Genomic DNA, 11,682 nt, shown 5'->3' on the forward strand with positions numbered 1-11,682 from the left:
ATGACATTTATTCAAAATGAGTATGAATATATATATGAATATATTTATATATTTATAAATATATAAAATAAATGTGTGCATATATATATATATATGCACACATTTATTTTAAGGAATTAGCTCATATGAATATGGATGCTAATAAGTCCAACATCTGCAGGGTCAGGCATGTGGTGGGGAGGGAGCACACCATGTGCTAGTGCCAACCACCCCCCCTTCCACTACTGCCACGTCTTTCTTCTGCTACTCCTGGTGCTGCTTATGTGCTCTTTTGGTTGGGACCTGGTACCTCTTTTGTGAAGCGGCAGCTGAGGAGACTCTGACACTTGCCATGGCCTGTGAAAAGTTCAAGGAAGGAGTCAAAACTGAGAACAACAATCATATGGCAGGCAGGATGGTTCTGTGGTGAAGATTAAGATTAAGTGGCACACACCACTTAGTAAACGAGTGAGAGCCTATTGTGAATGACAGAGTTTGTCAATGAGGTATATCAGATTCAGATTTGACGGCAGCCAATCAATGAAACAGACACACCTGTACAGTTGGAAATGGAGGATGAAGATACAGTGAATGTGTTCAGGCAGCAGACAGGAGGTGTCTACTAAAAGGGGAACCTGCTACTTTACTCCAGACCTCGGTTCCTCCAGAACAAAAAGACATTCATTCTCAGAAAACCACCATTTGGTTCCGCCGCATCCTGACTACTACAGTACAGTTTTCTCTGTCCTTTCATTTCTCGCTTTCTGTTTGCTTTATTGTACATTAACTAATATATGTGCACAAGCATTTTCATTTTTTAAAACTAAATGGGCAGTGGTATGTTTTGATGGAAATAGGAAGGGAAAAAATACATCCTTTCTCCATTAGTGACATGTTCGTTCAGCTCTTTGTATTCCAGTTATTTTTCTCTCAGTGTTTAACAAAAAAAGAATAAAAAATTTTTGCTGTTTAATTGGAGAATCTTAATATTTTTTCATTTATCATTGTAAAACCAAGGATAATTTTATAACATTTTTGCATACAGCTATTACATGCAGGGCAATCTGCCTTTAAGTAGAGATAAATTCTTCTTTTTTTTTTCTTATCTACAAACCCTTCTATGATTTTTAATGGATAGTTTCAGATTTTTTACTTTTTAAAAATATATTTATTGATTATGCTATTACAGTTGTCCCATTCCCCCCCCTTCATTCCACTCCATCCTGTCCACCCCCCCCTCCCATATTCCCCTCCTATAGTTCATGTCCATGGGTTATACATATAAGTTCTTTGGCTTATACATTCCCTATACTATTCTTACCCTCCCCCTGTCTATTTTCTACCTACCATTTATGCTACTTATTCTCTGTACCTTTTCCCCCCCTCTCTCCCTCCCACTCCCCTGTTGATAACCCTCCATGTGATCTCCATTTCTGTGGTTCTGTTCCTGTTCTAGTTGTTTGCTTAGTTTGCTTTTGTTTTCGTTTTAGGTGTGGTAGTTAATAAGTGTGAGTTTACTGTCATTTTTACTGTTCATATTTTTTATCTTCTTTTTCTTAGATAAATCCCTTTAACATCTCATATAATAAAGCTTGGTGATGATGAACTCCTTTAACTTGACCTTATCTGAGAAGCACTATATCTTCCCTTCCATTATAAATGATAGGTTTGCTGGATAGAGTAATCTTGGATGTAGGTCCTTGCCTTTCATGACTTGGAATAGTTCTTTCCAGATGCTTCTTGCCTGGAAGGTTTCTTTTGAGAAATCAGCTGACAGTCTTATGGGAAGTCCTTTGTAGGTAACTGTCTCCTTTTCTCTTGCTGCTTCTAAGATTCTCTCCTTCTGCTTAATCTTGGGTAATGTAATTATGATGTGCCTTGGTGTGTTCCTCCTTGGGTCCAGCTTCTTTGGGACTCTCTGAGCTTCCTAGACTTCCTGGAAGTCTATTTCCTTTGCCAGAGTAGGGAAGTTCTCCTTCAATATTTGTTCAAATAAGTTTTCAATTTTTTGTTCTTCCTCTTCTCCTTTTGGTACCCCTATAATTAAGATGCTGGAATGTTTAAAGATGTCCTGGAGGTTCCTAAGCCTCTCCTCATTTTTCCAAGTTCTTGTTTCTTCATTCTTTTCTGGTTGGATGTTTCTTTCTTCCTTCTGGTCCACACTGTTGATTTGAGTCCCAGTTCCCTTCCCATCTCTATTGGTTCCCTGTACATTTTCCTGTGTTTCTCTTAGCATAACCTTCATTTTTTCATCTAATTTGTGACCAAATTCAACCAATTCAGTGAGCTTCCTGATTATCAGTGTTTTGAACTGTGCATCTGATAGGTTGGCTATCTCTTCATTGCTTAGTTGTATTATTTCTGGAGCTTTGATCTGTTCTTTCATCTGGGCCATTTTTTTGGTCTTGGCGCACCTGTTATGTAAAGGGGCAGAGCCTTAGGTGTTCACCAGGGTGGGGTAACACTGGTTGCTGCACTGTGATTCTGTATGTGGGGGAGGGGTGGAGGAGGAGCAATGGCGCTTGCTCCACTCTCTACTGGATTTCAGTCACTCCCTCCACTACCCACAATCAAATTGGACCCCTCTGGTGCTGAGTCCCAAGTGGGTGGGCTTGTGCACACTCAAGGACCCTGTGGGTCTCTCCAACAAACTCTCCTGTGAGGCTGGGAGTTTCTCCTGCTGCTGCCTCAACCCCCACAGGTGTTTTCAGAGGCTTGAGGCTTTATTTCTCCATGCTGGAGCCCTGGGTTGTGCAGTCTGCCTCACTCCCCCACTGTTCTTATTGGTTTTATCTATGTGGAAATGTGGGGCTGCAGGGTCTGCTAGCCACTACCTTGTGGGGTGTGCTAGGTGCAGCCTGGCCTGCCCCATTCCACAATCCATCACCTCGCTTCGTGCACCAGCCGCCGCCTTGCTGTGAGTCCTCTCCGCCCCAGCTGCCTGTCTCCGCCCCTCCTACCAATCTGGATGAATGTTTCTACTTTATCTCCTTAGTTGTCGGACTTCCATACAGTTCGATTTTCTGTCAGTTCTGGTTGTTTTTTGTTTTTAAATTGTTGTTGTCCTTGTCCTTCTTTTAGTTGTGCAAGGAGGCACAATGTGTCTACCTACGCCTCCATCTTGGCCAGAAGCTGAGATAAATTATTCTAAAAGAAATGAATCAGGTGCCCAGCTTATCCCACACTGCACACCCAGAAGTCAATTGGAGCCCCACACCAGGGACTGAGTGGCTGAGTGAAACAGCATGCCTGAGATTGACTCACACTGTGAGCAGCCGAGTGGCTGATTTAAGCCTGGTAGCTCACGGAGGACCTGGGCCAAAGGCCTGGAAACTGTGAATATTGTGGCCCAGACCTGGTCCCCATCTTCTCAAAACCATAGGTAGGGAGAAAAGCGAAGCTCAGCCCCACTCTTCCTGTGGTATCTAGGAAGACCAGCCGAACTCGCTAAACAGGTTTAAAGTGGGCAGGAGGCTTATTATTATTATTTTCTTTTTGGTTCCTCTGTTCCTCTCTCTCTTTTTTTTTCTTCTTTTTTTTCTTCCCCCAAGTTGGACAATAAGACGTGGAGTTACGAAGGGTCCAGAGATAGATCGAAAGGGGGAGCACAAGGCTAACCCCCAAAACTGAGAAACTGAGACAAATGTCACTTTGCTACCCCATAGAGCTGGCATTTTATTGTTTATGTGTGTTATTATTTTTTCATTATTTTTACCACTTTTATTTTATTAGTATTTTTTTATTTTCTTTCCTTATGTTTAGTTTTCCTCTTTTGATTTCTCTGTTTAATTGAATTGTTTGACTGGTTTTCCTTATTCTCTCTTTATTGCATTTTAATATTCCCTCTTTCAATTCACCCATGTTCCAATAACACACAACTTTTGATCAGTTACTTTCTATTCTGGTCACTCAAATCATATATTTCTAGTCATATTATTGTTGTTCCAGTACTATTGTAAATAATTGTTGGTTCATACAATTGTACATACTAGACAGCAACCCTCCATGATCTTAGCCCACTTCACTTTAATCTTGAGCATTATTATTGTTGTGGTTAACTCTATTCTCTCTCACACTAGGCCTACTTTCTATCATTTAATCTCACTATATCCCATCATCTAATCTTGCACAATCCCTGTTTTCTGGATTCAGCTCACAATCATCCTTCCGTTTAACAAGAGTCTTATCTCTCTTTCACCTTTTATAAAAAACAGCTAGTTCGGTAAAATATCACATTTAATGCTATACTTATCCAAAGAATCTCCTATCTCTTCTCTACTTGCTGGTACTTTAAATCCCATAAAATATGCTCCCACTGTCTTAAACCATTTTGCCTACCACTTGCCACTGATCACATACAAGAAAGGTGGGAGCTATGAACATCAGTATACCACCAAAAAGGAACCACAACCACCAAAAGGTAGAAAACCCAGTACAACAAGAGTACCCACACAAACAAAAGAAAGGGCAAACCTAGAGCATCCAGACAAGGAAATCAAAGAGACCACACTGCTGAACCCCATAGAATTCCTACATTGAAGTTCACCCTACAAGGACAGCTAGAAAAGTGAAACAGCAGGAAGCACAGAAACAAACACAAAGAATCACCTAAAATGGGGAGACAAAAAAAGAACATGCAATCAAAAGGAGTGGGAGACTCCCCACTAAAAGAGGTAAAGGAAATGGAGGTAACCAAACTATCAGATACAGAATTCAAAATAATGGTTATGAAGATGCTCAAGGAACTCAAAGACAACTACAAGGAACTGAGTGAGAACTACATCAGCATGAAAAGGGAAATAGGGACTATAAACAAAAACCAGGAAGAACTGAAAAATAAAATATCAGAGGTAGAAAACACAGTTGAAGGAATTATAAGCAGTCTGGATGAAGCAGAGGATTGAATCAGTGACCTGGAGCACAAGGTAGAAAAGAACACCCAGATAGAGCAAGAAAAGGAAAAGAGACTCAGAAAGAATGAACAGGTGGTAAGGGAGCTGCAAGACAACATGAAATGTAATAACATCCGTATAATAGGGATACTAGAAGCAGAAGAAGAGTAAGGGATAGAAAACCTGTTGGAAAAAGTAACAATGGAAAACTTCCCTAATTCGATGGGAGAAAAAGTCACACAAATCCAGGAAACACAGAGTCCCAATCAAGAGGAACCCAAAGAAGCCCACTTCAAGAGACATCATCGTTAAAATGGCAAAATTCCAAGACAAAGAGAAGATCTTAAAGGCAGCAAGGGAGAAAAAGGAAGTAACATACAAGGGACCCACGATAGGGTTAGCAGCTGACTTCTCAATGGAAATGCTCCAAGCCAGAAAGGAATGGCAAGAAATATTCCAAGTCATGAAAACCAGAGGCCTGCAACCAAGACTACTTTACCCAGCCAGGCTCTCATTTAAAATAGAAGGCAAAATAAAGAGCTTCCTAGAAAAAAAGAGGTCTAAAACAATACACTTCCACCAAACCAGTTCTGCAAATGATGCTAAAGGGACTGCTTTAAGAAAAGGAAGAAAAAGACGGAGAGAGAGAGGAACACAGGTACAAAAAAATGGCAATGAATAAGTACCTCAATAATAACCATAAATATAAATGGATTTAATGATCCAATCAAAAGACATAGAATAGCTGAATGGATAAGAAAGCATGACCCACACATATGATGCCTACAAGAGACCCACCTCAGGACAAAAGACCTACAGAGACCGAAAATAAAGGGCTGGAAACAAATTTTCCAAGCAAACAGACAGGAAAAAACAACAACAAAAAAGCAGAGGTAGCAATACTCATATCAGACAAAAGAGACTTCACAAAAAGGGTCATAAAGAGAGACCCAGAAGGTCACTTCATAATACTCAAAGGAAGAATCCACCAAGAAGACATAAACATTGTAAATATATATGCACCCAATATAGGAGCACCCAAATACATAAAGAAAATCTTGGAGGACTTCAAGAAAAATATTGACAGCAACACAATTATAGTAGGGGATTTTAACACTGCACTGCCAAAAATGGACAGATCTTCCAAACAAAATATCAACAAGGATATTGTGGCATTGAACAATGCCATAGATGAAATGGACTTAACTGATATATATAGAGCCTTTCATCCCAAAGAAGCAAAATGCACATTCTTTTAAAGTGTACATGGAATATTTTCAAAGATAGACCACATGATAGCACACAAAACAAACCTCAACAAGTTCTAGGAAATTGAAATCATATCAAGCATTTTCTCTGACCACAAGGGACTGAAACTAGAAACCAACCTCAAAGAAAAAGCTCAAAAACACTCAAACTCATAGAGATTGAATAGCATGCTATTACACGGTGAGTGGGTCAAGAATGAGATCAAGGAAGAAATTAAAAATTTTCAGGAAACAAATGAAAAGAAATTCACAACAACCCAAAACTTACGGGACACAGCAAAGGCAGTCCCGAGAGGGAGGTTCATAGCAATAGAGGCCTATCTAAAAAAAACAGAAACATTTCAAATAAACAACCTAACCCTACGCCTACAAGAACTCAAAGAACAACAACAAAGATGGCCCAGACCAAGTAGAAGGAAGGAAATAACCAAGATCAGAGTAGAGTTAAATGACATAGAGACTAAAAGCACAATTCCAAGGATCAATGAATCCAGGAGCTGGTTCTTTGAAAAGATAAACAAAATTGACAAGGCTTTAAGTAGGCTCATCAAGAAAAAAAGAGAGAGGACCCAAATAAAAACAATCAGAAATGAAATAGGAGAGATTACAACTGATGCCACAGATGTACAAAAGAACGTAAGAAATTACTATGAAGATGTATATGGCAAGGAATTTGAAAACGTAGGTGAAATGAACACATTTCTAGAAAAATATAATCTTCCAAAACTGAATGAAGAAGAAGCAGAAAGCCTGAACAGACCAATAACAGCAGACAAAATTGAAGCAGTCATCAAAAAACTCCCAACACAAAAGCCCTGGACCAGATGGTTTCACAGGAGAATTCTACAAAGCATTTAAGGAAGAGCTAACCCCTATCCTTCACAGACTATTCCAAAAGAATCCAAGAAAATGGAAGACTCCCAAACTCTTTTTATGAAGCCAGCATCATCCTAATCCCAAAACCAGATAAAGACATAACAAAGAAAGAAAACTTCAGGCCAATAACACTGATGAACATAGACGCTAAAATCCTCAACCAAATATTGGCAAACCACATCCAGCAATACATTAAAAAGATTGTACACCATGATGAAGTGGGATTCATCCGAGGGATGCAAGGATGGTACAATATTTGCAAATCAATAATCGTAATACATCACATAAACAAAAGCAAAGACAAAAGTTATTTGATCATATAAATAAATGTGGAAAAAGCATTTGATAAGGTACAGCACCCATTTGTGATAAAAACACTCAGCAAAGTGGAAATAGAGGGAGCATTTCTCAACATAATAAAGGCCATATACGAGAGAGCTACAGCCAACATTATACTCAATAGACAAAAACTAAAACTTTCCCACTAAAATCATGAACAAGGCAAGGTTGTCTGCTTTAACCACTTCTGTTCAACATAGTACTGGCAGTTCTAGTCACAGCAATCAGACAAGACAAAGGAATAAAAGGCATCCATATTGGAAAGGAGGAAACAAAACTGTCATTGTTTGCAGATGGCATGATAGTGTACATAGAAAATCCCATAGACTCCACCAAAAAACTGCTTGACTTAATAAGTGAATTTGGCAAAACAGCAGGACACAAAGTCAATACTCAGAAATCCAAGGCATTTTTGTATACCAACAATGAAATATCAGAAACAAAAATTAGGAAATAAATCCCATTTGATAAAACAACAAGAAAAATAAAGTACCTAGGAATAAACCTAACCAAGGAGGTAAAAGACCTGTACTCAGAAAACTATACAACACTGAAGAAAGAAATTAAGGAAGACAGAAACAAATGGAAACATGTACCATGTTCATGGATTGGAAGAATTAACATCATCAAAATGGCCATATTACCCAAAGTGATTTATAGATTCAATGCAATCCCTATTAAAATACCCATGACATATTTGACAGATATAGAACAAACATTTCAGAAATTCATATGGAACCATAAATGACCCAGAATAGCTGCAGCAATTTTGAGAAAGAAGAACAAAGCAGGAGGGATCACAATACCTGATATCCACCTGTATTACAAGGCCACTGTCATCAAAACAGCCTGGTACTGGCATAAGAACAGACACATGGACCAATGGAACAGAACAGAGAGCCCAGAAATAAACCCAAGTCTCTACAGTCAATTAATATTTGACAAAGGAGGCAGGAGCATAAATGGAGCAAAAATAGCCTCTTCAACAAATGGTGTTGGGAGAACTGGACAGCTACATGCAAAAAAATGAAACTTGATCCCCAACTTACACCATACATAAAAGTAAATTGAGGTGGATAAAAGATTTAAATATAAGTTGTGACACCCTAAAAGTCCTAGAGGAAAACATTGGCAGGAAATCTCAGATATTCCACACAGCAATATTGTCACTGATATGTCCCCTAGAACAAGGGACATACAATAAAGAATAAACAAATGGGACCTCATCAAAATAAAAAGCTTCTGCACGGCTAAAGAAAACAGAATTAAAATGGAAAGAGAACTGACGGTATGAGAAAACATATTTGCCAATGATACCACAGACAAAGATTTGATCTCCAAAATATATAAAGAACTCACGCAACTCCAACTCTAAGAAGATAAGCAACCCAATTAAAAAATGGGCAAAGGACTTGAACAGACACTTCTCCAAAAAGGACATACAGAGGGTCTAGAGACATATGAAAAGATGCTCAGTATCACTAGCCACCAGAGAGATGTAAATTAAAACCACAATGAGATACCACTTCACACCATTGAGAATGGCCATCATAAACAAAGCAACAAACAACAAGTGTTGGAGAGGTTGTGGAGAAAAAGGAACTCTAGTGCACCGTTGGTGGGATTGCATACTGGTATAGCCACTATGGAAATCAGAATGGAATTTCCTCAGAAAACTAAAAATGGAACTGCCTTTTGATGCAGTTATTCCACTGCTAGGATTATAGTCTAAGAACCCTGAAACACCAATCCAAAAGAACCTGTGCATCCCAATGTTCATAGCAGCACAATTTACAATAGCCAAATGCTGGAAGCAGCCTAAGTGCCCATCAGTAAATGAACAGATCAAAAAACTATGGTACACTTACATAGTGGTATTCTATGCAGCAGAAAGAAAGAAGGACCTCCTATCGTTTGTGACAGCATGGATGGAACTGGAGAGAATTATGCTAAGTGAAATAAGCTAGGTGGTGAATGATAAACACCAAATTATCTCACCTTTAACTATAACCTAATCAACAAAATGAACAAGAAAGCAAAATATAACAAATGAGATTGAAATTGAGAACAGGCTGACAGTGACCAGAGGGGAGAGGGGAGAGGATAATGGGGAAAAGGGTTTACAGGAACAATTATAAAAGACACATGGACAATAACAAGGCAGGGTGGAAACTGGGGAAGGAGGTGGGGAGGGCTGGGGTGGTGGGGAGGGGTGGGGGGAAAAGGCAAAAAACTGTACTTGAAAAACAATAAAAAATATTAAAAAATAAGAAAGAAATGAATCCATAGTTTTCCCTTCAGGTCAAGCATCTTGTTGTTTAAATAAAACTCTTGTTTATAATAAGAAAAAAAAGCCCGGAAACCAAAATGTGCAGGGTCAGTCTTTTTCCATTCAGGCCTGCAACTAACTGGACAAATCCTACTTATATTATGGTGGTGGGAGGAGGGCAACCCAATTTACTCAAGTCTACCTATTAAATGTTAAGATCACCCAAAATGCCCTTACAAAAACTTTTAGAATAATGTTTGACCTTGTATCTGGGCACCGTGATTCTGGCAAGTTGGCACATAAAACTAACCATCAGAGATGGCTTTCAACAATTCTGAGCCCCAGCATTCCAAATTAGGAAAACACAGAAAAAACAAGCTTCTTTTTCCTGTAACCATATACCAATTCCAAGGAAAGACTCTAATTAGGCATGCTTTTTTCCTATGATCGTCCCTGAACCCAGAAATGCCCACTACTGTGATCAACAGACTCAGCAGAACCTCATGGAATGGCAAAGGGATATTGCAAGTCCTTTGTAACTGAGCACATGACCATCTGGGACATGCTAAGCCATCTCATAGGTGGGTTGGTGCAATGTAAGTTCCCATCCTGTGCATAGTCAGATTCTGGGCAAAGGCATTTGTAGCTAAAGTCTGTGGGATAAGAGGTAGGTGACAGGGTAGGCAGGGAAGTATGGGGGAAGGAAATGTATCTCAGTGATATAATCTATGACCCACTCATTGCTCACCATCTAAGTTTATCCTAATACAAACACACTTGACAACAATGACTGCTCTGCCCAAATTAGGTAAACTTGTTTGGCATCTTCTCAATGATAGGGCTCCCCAAGTGTCAGTATGGGGGTAAAGTTGGGATATAGTATAACTATTTGTTTTTATTTCATTTCACTAGCTATAAATACTGGTATATTTGGAGAGTCATTTAAATTTAGTTATTGATCTCTATTTAATATAAATATTGACAGTTTTATTTCTAGTTATTTGCATTTGACCTCTAAAATATATTTAAGCCTAAGTCAACTGCCTTCAAAAATATACACCTACAGTCAACCATGGGAAAAATTTTCCCTCTCAACTTCAGATACATCTGCTGAAGAGTTGATATATTTCTCTTACTTTGCAATTTATTGTTTCCCCTCTTCCTGTTGTAACCCACCTTTTTCATTCATTGATTCATTCATTTATTAAATACCTGCAATGTACCAGGCTTTGTTAGGGTGCTAGGATGAATAAAACAGGCATGGTTCAGCACTGGCAGGGTAACTCAGTTAGTTGGAGTGTCCTCCCAAACAGCAAAAGATTGCTGGTTCAATTCCCGATCAGGGCACATACCTAGGTTGCAGGTTGGATCCCTGGTCAGGGAGCATACGAGAGGCAACAGATCCATGATTCTCTCTCACATTTATGTTTCTCTCTCTCTCTCTCTCTCAAGTTCAATAAGCATATCATTGGGTGAGGATTAAAAAAAAAAGGTGAACATGGTTCATATAGATCCTATCAAGAGAGTCACATTGGAGCAAGCCATTCTGTGTGTGACATGCCTCAGGGCATGAATTCGTGTACAAACTGCACTCAGGCTCCCTCTGACTCTCATACTCTTATTTTCTCTTGCTCTACTTTGCTCATCTATTTTAATTTCATTTTATCTTGCAATGTTTTATTTATATTTGAAAACCACCTAAATCCTTTCTGGAACAAATCAGCATATAAATGAACTAACACTTCTTATTTTATAGTGTGTGTTCACCTATTTTGTTATTGTAATAAAATGCCCCATTAAAGGACCCTCTCAAGGAATGTTGTAAGTAGATAGTTGCGCTAAGTAAAACCTGCATGACTCTTCAGGCTAGATTCTTGTTCCCAAAGTGGGCAAAAATCAGATAAAGAGCCCTTTTACAAGAATGTTTTTCAAATATAAATAATGGACACCTCTCTTTATTATCATAAGCTTTTATTATTATGTTTATTATAATATTACTTAAACATGTAAAGTCATAAAATAAGATATAGGCTCCTTATGTATATAGTTATTATACAAA

At 38.7% G+C, this 11,682-nt stretch overlaps 1 pseudogene; it reads left to right on the plus strand.

Annotated features, from left to right (window-relative positions):
- Nucleotides 1-331: 331 nt before the first annotated feature.
- LOC112311204 (small ubiquitin-related modifier 2 pseudogene) lies at nucleotides 332-605 on the plus strand (annotated as a pseudogene).
- The last annotated feature ends 11,077 nt before the right edge of the window (nucleotides 606-11,682 follow it).

Source organism: Desmodus rotundus, chromosome 13, assembly GCF_022682495.2.
Source record: "Desmodus rotundus isolate HL8 chromosome 13, HLdesRot8A.1, whole genome shotgun sequence".
Taxonomy (NCBI): Eukaryota; Metazoa; Chordata; class Mammalia; order Chiroptera; family Phyllostomidae; genus Desmodus; species Desmodus rotundus.